Raw genomic sequence first — 12,742 nt, 5'->3', positions numbered from 1 at the left:
GAGCTGTAACAAATATCCATTATCGTGTGTGATGTTTAAAATATCCCTTATTGAAGCAGCATGTAGTTTTCTTTTGTTTTTTAACAATTCCATAAAAAATCTGTGTAAACATTGATATTTTATTTCATATATTTAACAAAGTTTTATATCCAAGTAAACACATCATTTCAACTGAAAAGTTTAAACATTTTCACAAATCAATAACCGCTTGATAAGGAATCAACTTTAAAGGGAAATAATGGGTTTGTTCAGTGTTAATATTTTAACATTTATGATAAGTTATTCACAAACATATTCTTAAAGTCGTCATGATAAACATATTTATCGGCAGAAAATATAGGCCAAATTCACATCAAGCTGAAAAATGCACCGTCCACCACACCCCGCAACAAGCATAGAAATCGGACTACACATTTGTCATTATATATTGTCAAATAACGTCCCTGAAACTGCTTGAGCGCAAGATGTTGTGAGGATTTTTGCTATCGAGTTTTGGAGCTACATTCCAATTCAAGTAGCTAGTGATCTCAATTTCGAAATGTACGCGGTCAGCTATAGAAATTGCTATTAGACATTACATGTTAAAAAAATTCTCGATGCAAACGTACCCACAACTTACAACTTGTTTATACAATAATTCAAACTAATGAAGGTCCCTTTGAAAGGGGTAACTGCACTGCTGATATGGAAAACATTAAGAGGTATGATAAGACATGTTCATATCGTCAGTTTGTTATTGACTATTGTAAAATCATATCAAAATAATCTCAAATGAAGCAGTTACGTACATTAACTTATATTAAAAGTTCGCACAATTGCGGAAGTTTATACAATAACCAAGTTAAATGAAGCTACAGTATCCAAACGCGTTACTTTTTAGCATGTAGTTCATTTGTTTATGTTTAATATCCGTACTTTAATCAACCCAATCGTTCAATTGATTGCTTTGTTTTGTTTTCACTATGTTTCAATATAATATTGTTTCAAACTATCTTGCAGCCCTCCTCGGAATAAAATACAACAAACATTTTTATAATAATTAAGGGAACATACCTTTTAACAGTGAAATTTCACACAAATGACACAATAAGCAAATGGATTATGTATAATGTATGCATGAAAAATAACCAAATGTCAGACATCACAACAACAAAATTTGAGCACATGGTTCAATATCACTAGTTCATACTAAACAATGCTGATAGTGATGATTGTTTTTTACAATAAATGATGGGTGACATAATTTGGTTGACCAAATTTGAGGTTTTATAAAGTTTATATAACGATTTAATACACTATTATGGTATCGCGGTGTGCCAATGTTATGTATACATAGTGTGAGGTACACCCCACTCATGTTTGTAGTCAATCATTTTTAGGCCATTGAAGCTGTTAATTCTGACGGTTGGGCCCATCGAATCAGCTTTGATGAAAATATTGTCATCGTATGTCCATGTATTGACAATAGGGGATTTTGAGTCCTTCTTGAGTCTCCTATAATTGTAGGCTAAGCCATTTATATAAGGAGTCAACTGCTCATTTATGAAGATTCTTCATTTATTTGTCTAAATTAGTTTCTTGAGCTAATGAAGCTTGTCTTTGCATTCAAGACAGAAACCTGAAAACCTTGTTTCTTGGTTTATTGGTCCGGGGCTTACAATTTCTTTGTGAGTTGTCTATATCAGATGTGTTGGAGCCATCTTCCTTGGAAACATCCCGTACTAATTAATCAGTAGATTCCACAGCTTCCTCTTTACATGCTGATGACTACACATAGTCTGCGACTGTATTGATTGACCGTATCAAGTCCAGATTAAAGATCAGGCACTTTGTTGGTAAATGAATTGATATGTTATTTTAGGTCACTAACCGTCTGTTTAAGTGATGTCACATTTTACCAACTGCTGACTTAACCAAAGCAAATGTTTCCTCTCCTAATGAGATTTCATAATTGACACTTGATAATATCTATTTCTATTATAAAAGGTCGTCAGCACTGTACTGGCGAGGGACATGTATTGCATTTGGTTTGCTCCATGTTGGTATTTCAGGACTATTCGATTACTTTCCTGGCAGTTGGAAACATTTGATTTGTTCCCTGCTGGTTTGTCAGGACAATTCGCTTTCTTTCCTGATAGTTGATGATTTCATTGATTTAAATAAACCAATTTGATTTTTTTTTGCATTGGCTACAATTTTATAGACGGAAGTGTCTGATCGTTGTCCCGTAAAAATAATTCATCTTGATTAACGCATGACTCTTGGGCAGATGTTTTTCATCGACTTCATGGACCGGTATTGCTTGTATGAACTCAGCTATAGAGTTATGGAAGGGTGCTGCAACCTGTCCATTTTGGTAGCATGGAGACCAGCATGTGCATCGTATCAAATGCTTTAGATAATCTGATATTTTCTTTTTTTATGAAAACATTTTTTAAAAAAATCCAACATTTTCTATCAAATTCTTAATGTTTATTTTTTTCAGCCTAATGAAATGTGCCCTTTTACCACTGAGGACTCTTTCCCTCTTCTTCAGCACCTTGTCGTTTTAAAAAAATACTGTTTTAAACCCTTGCTTAGTAATTCTTTCTACTTTATCAACTACTTCTTTTGTACACGTACATAATTATACTTCAAGCAGTAACTCTACTTCAACAATTAGATTTCTTTCCTTGTCATTTGCTAATTTTACCTTTTTCCATTGACTTTCATACTATAAAACAGTGCTTTTACATCCTTATATAGATTAACAATATAATATGGACTGGTACAGGGACATATTTTCATTTTCTTCATTGATCTAAGCGAAAAAGAAATGTTCTGATATTAAGGACGGAGACACACATCCATCTTGCCGTAAAGCTCATCAATGCTATTTCATTTGGAAATAGTCTGCAGAGGAAATCCTTTGCCTTTGCTTCTTCACAGCACCAATCTTTATGTTATCATATTTGCCTGGCAAAACACGTTAATTACAATCTTTGTTTATAAAGTTCTTTACCTCACCCTTCATTTTCTCTGATTTGGTTATGTGCTATGTTTTAACACTTTGCGTCTCGGTACCATTATCCTCTTCTCTCGATATGATCTTATCCATTATTTCATTATCACCTCACCGCTTAACACCTTGATGAAGGATACCATTTTCTTATGAGACTCTATAGCTTTGGGTTTCTGATCTCTTTATTAACGTTTTCACCATACAACGATTGCATGCTTCCTAATTTCAGGAACATCTTTAGGCCTTGGTCCAGCCTTTTCAATAAAGCGTATACCTTGCTTTAAGGGGTTGTGACATTCTTTTGCTTGGCGATTTCGAAGCTGAAATCAAATATGCGTGTTGAGGCATTTTCTGCTGTCTGTACTGTTTCATTTTGACCTTCAAATGTTTTAATTCGTTTATATATATTATATTATCTTGCATCCGCTTCATAGTGGTTAACATTCAGTAGCATTTTCAAGAATTGCTCCTTTGTACATGTCTGCATCATGCCTGTGTTTTTACGTGAGTCGTGGGGGGTAGGTAGGTAGGTAGGTAGGTAGGTAGGTAGGTAGGTAGGTAGGTAGGTAGGTAGGTAGGTAGGTAGGTAGGTAGGTAGGTAGGTAGGTAGGTAGGTAGGTAGGTAGGTAGGTAGGTAGGTAGGTAGGTAGGTAGGTAGGTAGGTAGGTAGGTAGGTAGGTAGGTAGGTAGGTAGGTAGGTAGGTAGGTAGGTAGGTAGGTAGGTAGGTAGGTAGGTAGGTAGGTAGGTAGGTAGGTAGGTAGGTAGGTAGGTAGGTAGGTAGGTAGGTAGGTAGGTAGGTAGGTAGGTAGGTAGGTAGGTAGGTAGGTAGGTAGGTAGGTAGGTAGGTAGGTAGGTAGGTAGGTAGGTAGGTAGGTAGGTAGGTAGGTAGGTAGGTAGGTAGGTAGGTAGGTAGGTAGGTAGGTAGGTAGGTAGGTAGGTAGGTAGGTAGGTAGGTAGGTAGGTAGGTAGGTAGGTAGGTAGGTAGGTAGGTAGGTAGGTAGGTAGGTAGGTAGGTAGGTAGGTAGGTAGGTAGGTAGGTAGGTAGGTAGGTAGGTAGGTAGGTAGGTAGGTAGGTAGGTAGGTAGGTAGGTAGGTAGGTAGGTAGGTAGGTAGGTAGGTAGGTAGGTAGGTAGGTAGGTAGGTAGGTAGGTAGGTAGGTAGGTAGGTAGGTAGGTAGGTAGGTAGGTAGGTAGGTAGGTAGGTAGGTAGGTAGGTAGGTAGGTAGGTAGGTAGGTAGGTAGGTAGGTAGGTAGGTAGGTAGGTAGGTAGGTAGGTAGGTAGGTAGGTAGGTAGGTAGGTAGGTAGGTAGGTAGGTAGGTAGGTAGGTAGGTAGGTAGGTAGGTAGGTAGGTAGGTAGGTAGGTAGGTAGGTAGGTAGGTAGGTAGGTAGGTAGGTAGGTAGGTAGGTCGGTCGGTCGGTCGGTCGGTCGGTCGGTCGGTCGGTCGGTCGGTCGGTCGGTCGGTCGGTCGGTCGGTCGGTCGGTCGGTCGGTCGGTCGGTCGGTCGGTCGGTCGGTCGGTCGGTCGGTCGGTCGGTCGGTCGGTCGGTCGGTCGGTCGGTCGGTCGGTCGGTCGGTCGGTCGGTCGGTCGGTCGGTAGGTAGGTAGGTAGGTAAATGGTTCTAAACTCATAAGCGTTTGAAGCGAAATACGTGCATGGTAATGGAATTTGTATATATATATCATCACAATTAAAATATTCGTTTGAAAATATCGCTAATCTAAGTATACGTAAGTGAAATCAATAAACGGCAATACTCATTTTAATAGGCTGATATAATTTATATCCATACCTTAATACGCCTATGACATGACCTTCTTCTGAAACAGAAACAAAACAAAAATGATATATTCGGGAACGTACCAGTGTGTCAGGACAGTAAAGAATATCAACATTTTTAAAATACCACTATGTGAATCACAAACGGCATTCCTTACCTCACAACGATGAATATAACGATGATAACTAGCACAACCCCCGCGCACACAGGAACCAAGAATGTTGAATTGTTCCAGAGGGTAGTTGTATTCTCGATTTGAGTTGTCGGTGGTATAACTGATATACCACATCGTATCGCAATGTGTCAAACAACCTGCCTGGTCAAGTTTCTTGCGGTCAAATACTCCTAAAATGTGAGGGCCTCGATGTCCGGAGGTGGACACGGTACAAGATCCACGAGAGAGCAGGCATCCAAAAAGCTGTAACAAATATACATTGTCGTTGTTTTGGTACCGACCTCAAATACACTGTGTAAGAAGCATAAGAACATTGACATTATTTTAGTTTACTCACGGGAACACGCTCATCTATTAAAAATCTTTCTCCCACCTCAGATAAGTAGATCCAATAATTCAACCATGCTAGAAATTCTTTTTTTGCGCACGGGCGAAGATAAAATGCCCGTATGGAACTCTTTTTAATGTTCGTCACATTGTAATTATCTCCCTTGTTGAAGACTGTCGTCTGTAGCATCATGGAAACCTTGTCTTGTGGCAATATTTAGAACGCTATTTAATTATTTCTCGCTTCAAATGTCACCATAAAACAGTTTTCACGCACCTTTCAAGAAATAATGCTTTACTCTCCTTAGAACTATTCAAAGACTGATTTGACTTCATGTACTAACATAATCTGAATCACTGCGCGCATATCCATGACAACCACGAATTATCGTATATCCATACGCAATTATTTTCACTAAGCACAAAAGAGTTCCAGCAAATTTTTTTTTTTATTCTTAATTTTGTTTAACTGAAGTGGTAGAAAAAGCATCTACCATAGCCGCTCGTATAAGACAGGTTCATTCCGAACCTCGCGCAGGGTAAACCTTGTTTCCGCAAAACACCATACGCTCAGGTAGGAATGACTCTATCTTACACTCTCGGCCATGGAAGATATTTATAGTCTTAAACATGGGAAAAAAAAACTACGACACACTCAATGAAAGGAAAGTACTGCAGTATACATTTATTTTGGCACTGCGTTATAAATAAACAATTGATAAGCTTAGGAAAACAATGCTGCTTATTTGTATTTACAAAAGCATAACATAATCTGTAAGTGAGCTTTACATGATTTACGAACTATTTTACGATTTCCACTTTATGGGTTTATTAAATGAGACGAGGAGAATTTACGATGTATGCACGCCTTATCCAATACATAACTACAATAGATAACGTTTAAATGCATGTTCCAAAGTTCTAAATAATACATTTACATGCTTACATTACATGTGTATCAGTAATCACCTATTTACAAATGTTGGCTTCACATCGACTTTTTCTCTACATAACACTTTTAACTGCACATTCTGGATTTATTTCTGAAATGATTTATTGATAAATTGTATACTGTTAAAGTAAGTTCCTTATCAATCAAACCGAAAGGCTCTCGGCCTGCTAGGTTTCTTGAGTAAAGTCATGAAATTGTAAAACAATTTTACATAAACAACTGATAATAGTATATTTTTGCTCATGAATACCATTGCAAATACTTTTAGATTTTTAATTCCGTAACTCGATTAAATGAAAAGCATGGTGTATCAGTCACTTGAAATACGAATCACCCAAATACTATTTATTTCCTGTATGTGCATTGATATATTGATATTGCCCTCGACCTATGTCACAGCTGGATAAAACGAACAGATTTATATCAGTGGTTTATAAATATGCACATGCAACATGCTCAAGACAGATCTGGGCTGAAATAAGTACATAAAAGACAAAAATTATTTACTCTCAAACCTGTAGCAGGCCAAAAGCCTATCAACTCTTAAAGCGTTTTGAGTTTATTTGTAAAAGTGTATGAAATGCATTCAGTAATGATTAAAGGTTGTAAGTAGTTACTCACACAAGTAAATGGCTTGATGCGACACAGTCGCATTACCAATTATTTTGTTTAAGTATATATAAACTATCTTGATAAAATTTGTCAAGTAAGAGCCGATTTAAGGCTATTTTAAACATAGAAAATATACTAATGAATGAATTGCAATCAGCAAAAACTGATTATAGGATATTTGAAATATTATAATATCAAGGAATAAACCTGTCCGAATCCGAATACCCAGATACTATTTTATATAGGTTTTATTTATATTTAGTATAATAGTTATTTTGATTCAATACATTGCATTTTGTAAATGGTCAATATAAAAATAATTGCGTTTTCTATGCGGTTAATTGCGTAATTACGAAAAAACGAAGCTTATTCGAATCGCACTATATTAATCGCACAACATAGTATGCATACTAATTACAGCGCTACTTTTAGCAAGCTACTTAACATGAAAAAATATAGCTCCGTAGCTATTAAATCAAAGAACACACAGCACATTCACAGGTGAAAATCAGTTGTTGTCATATATGAAAATATTTATACTTTTGTATGCTGATGACACAGCAATTGTCTGTGAAACTGCAAATGATTTACAAGATTGTTTAAATGCATATCATGGCTACTGTCTTACATGGCATTTAAAAGTAAATATTGATAAAACAAAGATTGTAATATTCTCATCTGGTAGAATGACAAATCACACTTTCCAATTTGATAATATGGACATAGAAACTGTGAAAGGTTACAAGTATCTAGGAATATATTTCAGTCGTTCTGGATCGTTTCTTTCTGCCAAAAAAACATATTGCAAACCAAGCTACAAAAGCAATGTATTGTCTGATAAAAAAGCTAAATCATTATACCCCCCAATAAATATGCAAATTGACTTGTTTGATAAGCTAGTAAAACCAATACTTCTTTATGGATGTGAAATATGGGGTTTTGGAAATTTGGAGTTATATGAAAAAGTACAACTTAAATTCTTGAATCACATTTTATGCCTTCGATCCTCAACCCCAAACGCAATGGTGTATGGTGAGACTGGTGTATTTCCTATACGAATTGACATAGAAACACGGATGGTTTAATTTTGGGCACACCTAGTACAACCTTCGAAAATAAAATTGTCTACAAAGCTTTATTATGCGCTATATTTTCTTTATGATGATTTTCAAAATAACGGTAGTCAAAATAAATTGATCAGGATAAATAATATTAAAACTATGTTAATAAAAACAGGAATGTACGGAATTTGGTTATCACATACATTTACCAACTGTAGATGGTTAACACTACCAGTATCACAAAAGTTAAAAGATCTGTTTATTACTGACTGGTACAGTACATTAAAGACATCCACAAGCTTCCGATTTTATAAAACAATTAAAAGAAAGTCTGAAATGGAAAAATATCTTTATAAAACCTATGACATAAATACAAAAAGTTTTGCAAAATTACGAATGAGAAATCAAAAATTACCATGTGAAACTGGTCGATGGAGTAATGTCCCATACGAGAATAGAAAATGCACGCGTTGCAATAGAACGATAGGTGACGAATACCACTATATTATAGAATGTCCTGATTTTTTAAATCTGAGAAAAACGTTAATAAAACCTTTATTGTATGTTAGACCAAGTTATGTTAAATTCCTGAACCTCTTTACAAGTACAATTGAAAATGATTTTAGGAAACTATCAATATTTGTTAAACGCATATTGACATCGTTTACCACTTAGTGTTAAAAACTGTTCATTATGTAAACGTATATCACTCGTTTATTCGGTGTAATGAATTGGAGAATTCTCCCATGCTTTATATCTTAAAAGAAGGTACTCTTCCGGAGAATTTTGACATTTGACAAGGCTTGCCAAATTGCAACTGCAATGGAGATGGCTGAGAGGGACACGGCTTACTTCCAGCCACAAGGAGCGTCGGGTGTCGTTGCATCTGAAGTGAACGTTTTGCACAGAGGGAAATCAGCAAAACAACAGAAAGGCAGCAAACAGGCTCAACAGTGGAAACAGGGCTAATCGAAACGTTGCTTCCGTTGTGTAGATGAACATGATCCTGAAAAATGCTGATTCAAGGGATCGAAGTGCTATAAGTGTAAACGCAAGGGGCATATAGCAAAAAGGTGTCCGTCGTTCAAAGAACGGCAAACACGTTACCTCATCAAATGAGAGCGACTTAAATATTATATATCAGTCGTCGTCTTCGGGTCCATCTGCAAGGAAAATCATAGTGACACTGTTTCTAGGCGGTACCAAAGTCGATATGGAGCTCGATACAGGAAGTTCTGTGTCAATAGTTCCTTAGGATATATACGAACAAGTTCTTCGCTAGTATCCATTGAGGACAACAAATGTAACATTGAAGTCATATTCTGGAAATAGGATCGAGTTGCTTGGGAAATGCGAAGTTCCTGCGGAATATGAAAGCCAGAAATATAAGCTTTCGCTGTTAGTGGCCAAAGGAAAGCGACCAGCGCTTTTCGGTAGAAATTGGCTGGAGAAAACCCCACTCAATTGGAGAGACATTTTCCATGTTCAGAAGAGCACAAAAGAAATTTCATTGGAGTGTGTAAAAAAGGAGTTTGAACACCTCTGGTATAATGAAAGTTCACGGAATCTACCAATAAAAGGTTTCAAGGCGCATATCAGAATGAAAGACGGAGCAAAACCTATCTTCTGTAAGGCTAGACCAGTGCCTTATGCAATTAAGGAAACGGTAGAATGAGAATTTGAGCGCATGGAAAAAGAAGGGATTGTTTACAAGGTAAAACACAGCGAATGGGCTACGCCACTGGTGGTGGTTCCACAGCCAAATAAAGGCGTGCGAATTTGTGGAGACTACAAAGTTACAGTAAATCGCGAAATAAGTGAGGAACAGTTTCCAATACCTAATACAGATGATTTATTTGCGACATTAGCAGGAGAGCAAAAGTTCACAAAATTGGATCTGTCTCAGGCATATTCACAGCTTGAGGTGGACAAAGATTCAGAGCAATTGTTAACTGTAAACACATCAAAAGGACTTTATCGCTACTGCAGATTGGTTTACGGAATAAGTAGCAGTCCATCGATTTTTCAGTCAGTAATGGACAAAATATTGGCTGAAATTCCAAATGTGGTGTGTAGAATTTATGACATATTGATTACAGGGCCAAATGATCAATTCCATTTGACCAGTTTGAGAGAAGTTCTAAAAGAATTGAGGGAACACAACATAAAGCTGAACGAAAATAAGTGTTTTTTATGCAGGACGAGGTGGTGTACATGGGACATTTGATGAATAAACACGGCGTTTAGGCCACGAAAGACAAAATCGATGCCATCAAAAACTGCCCGAAACCTGAAAATGTGAGTCAACTGAAATCTTATTTTGACTTAATTGGATACTACAGGTCATTTTTGCAAAATCTTGCATCACTCTTGCATCCACTTCATTGTCTCTTAAAGAAGGTAAAAAATTTGGCGCGGTCGGCAGCTTGTGACAAGGCGTTCAATAAAAGCAAGGACCTGGTAGTGAACTGTGGCTTATTGGTTCACTATGACATGAAATTGCCGGTGACGTTAGCCTGTGATTCGTCATCTTACGGCATTGGTGCAGTGTCATCGCATATGATGGAAAATGGGCAAGAGCGGCCTATTGCTTTTGCTTCTAGGACACTGACGGACAGTGAGAAAAACTCAGCGTATGGTGTGAAAATGTTTCACAAGTACTTGTACGGACGCAAGTTTACGTTGATCACCGATCACAAAAGTTCGACAACTATTTTGGGTCCGAAGAAAGGTATTCAAACTATGGCAGCAGCGCGTTTGCAGCATTGGGCAGTTACGCTATCCGCGTATGAGGATGACATTGTGTACAGGAAATCTGCAGATCACGGAAATTGCGACTTTCTGTCACGTTTACCAGTACCCGGTACGGACGCGTGTTACATCGAAGATGAGGGAAATGTGTCCTATGTCGAGGAAATTGCCATTTCTCCCAAAGATATTGCAGAAATAACTCGAAAGAATCCGGTGTTGAGCAAAGTGTACGAGTATACAATGAATGGTTGGCCAAATATGTTACTGAAACAGAACTAAAATTATATTTCAACAGGAGAAACGAATTGTCAACGGACGATGGAGTTATACTATGGGAATTACGCGTTGTTATACCGTATACTTTCAGGCAAAAAATATTAGAAGAGTTGCATGATCAACATATGGGTATGTGCCGAATGAAGGCGGTGGCTCGAAGCTATGTTTGGTGGGAAAACATAGATAGGGATATTGAATATATGGTACGGGCATGTGATACATGTATGTCAGTTCAAAATTCGCCACATAAAGCACCGCTTCACCCCTGGAAGTGGGCTACAAGACCATGGCAGAAAGTACACATCGACTTTGCTGAATTCAGGCAACAAAATTTCTTGGTGGTTATAGATTCATATTCCAAATGAATCGAGGTCATGCCGTTGAAATTAACCACGAGTGCAAAGACCATTGAGAAATTGCGTGGACTTTTCAGTACATGGGGCTTACCAGAATAACTAGTTAGTGATAATGATCCAAGATTTACGTCTGTGGATTTCAAAGACTTCATGGTAAACAATGGTATTAAACATACTAGGTCTCCTACCTACCATCCGAGTTCGAACGGGGCAGCCGAACGGGCGGTACAAGTTTTCAAGAAGGCTCTCAAGAAACAACTTTTCGACAAGGAATACAAGGGGAAAATGATTCACTGAATTACAGATTGGCAAAATTTCTACTGAATTATCGTAATACACCCCATTTAATTACCAAAGAATCGCCAGCAGCTTTGTTTCTAAAACGACAATTACAAAGCCGGTTGGCCTTGCTTAGACCAAATAAGGAGCAAGACATTGAGACAAAGCAGGAACGAATGAAGGACAATCATGACAGGGGTCATAAAACGTATCGCATGTTTTCTGAAGGAGAGAGCGTGCTGGTGAAAACAACATTAATTGGTGGGTGAAAATGGAAATGGCTTCCAGGAATAGTTCATAAAATAAAACACCAGTAATGTACTTAGTAAAGGTTGACATAAAGATCCGTGTCCGTCATGTTTATCATTTACGTAAAAATGATGCCAACTTTCCGGAGAAATATCAACAGTCAAACGATGAATTAACATTTGCTTCGCCTAACATGTTTGCAAGATCAATTCCGAGCGATTTCAATGAGACAGAGTCAACCCAAGACATACCACCTGAATTTGAAACAATCGGAATGTGAGAAGGGCATGTTCCAGGCAAGATTTTATACATAATGAGAGTTCAAGCTCTGAATTTACGCAAACACAATTTATTTAAAAATTAAACTTCATGTTTAATATAATATCTTTTTTGAGATTTATCTAGATAAAAAATGTAGTTTATTTAAATGCACAATTAATTAATTTTCTTATACAAATTTTTCAATTGAACTTCGCATGCTGTTTTGAACAACTTGAATGTTCAACTATATGAACTGTAAGATGGAATTTCTACACCATAAATAAAGACAAAACATAAATATCATCACAAATGAAATATATTTTTTTATGTATGTGTAAAATGAAATATATATGTGTGTAAAACTTGAATTTGAACACATGTATTTTAAGATTCGATTTGTAAACCAAGATCTGTGCACTTTTTTTTAATCCACTTAGTGCAAACAGTGTATTCCCATGTATTCAATTAAACTACCTTTTTATCTAAATAAAACTCAGAAAAAATCATAACATTAACATGCAGTTTTATTTCTTAATAAAGGTCTATCATTGTTTTCCGGTATATTCAGTGCTTGTTCTCTCAATGTGTATAAAATATGGCCTGGCCCGGCCTGGCCTGACACAAAATGCTGAATCAGGCCAAGCCAGGCCGGGCCAGGCCAGG

Source organism: Mya arenaria, chromosome 11 (assembly GCF_026914265.1).
Source record: "Mya arenaria isolate MELC-2E11 chromosome 11, ASM2691426v1".
Classification (NCBI taxonomy): Eukaryota; Metazoa; Mollusca; class Bivalvia; order Myida; family Myidae; genus Mya; species Mya arenaria.
The sequence above is the reverse complement of the archived record's forward strand: the minus strand, read 5'-3'. Positions refer to the sequence as shown.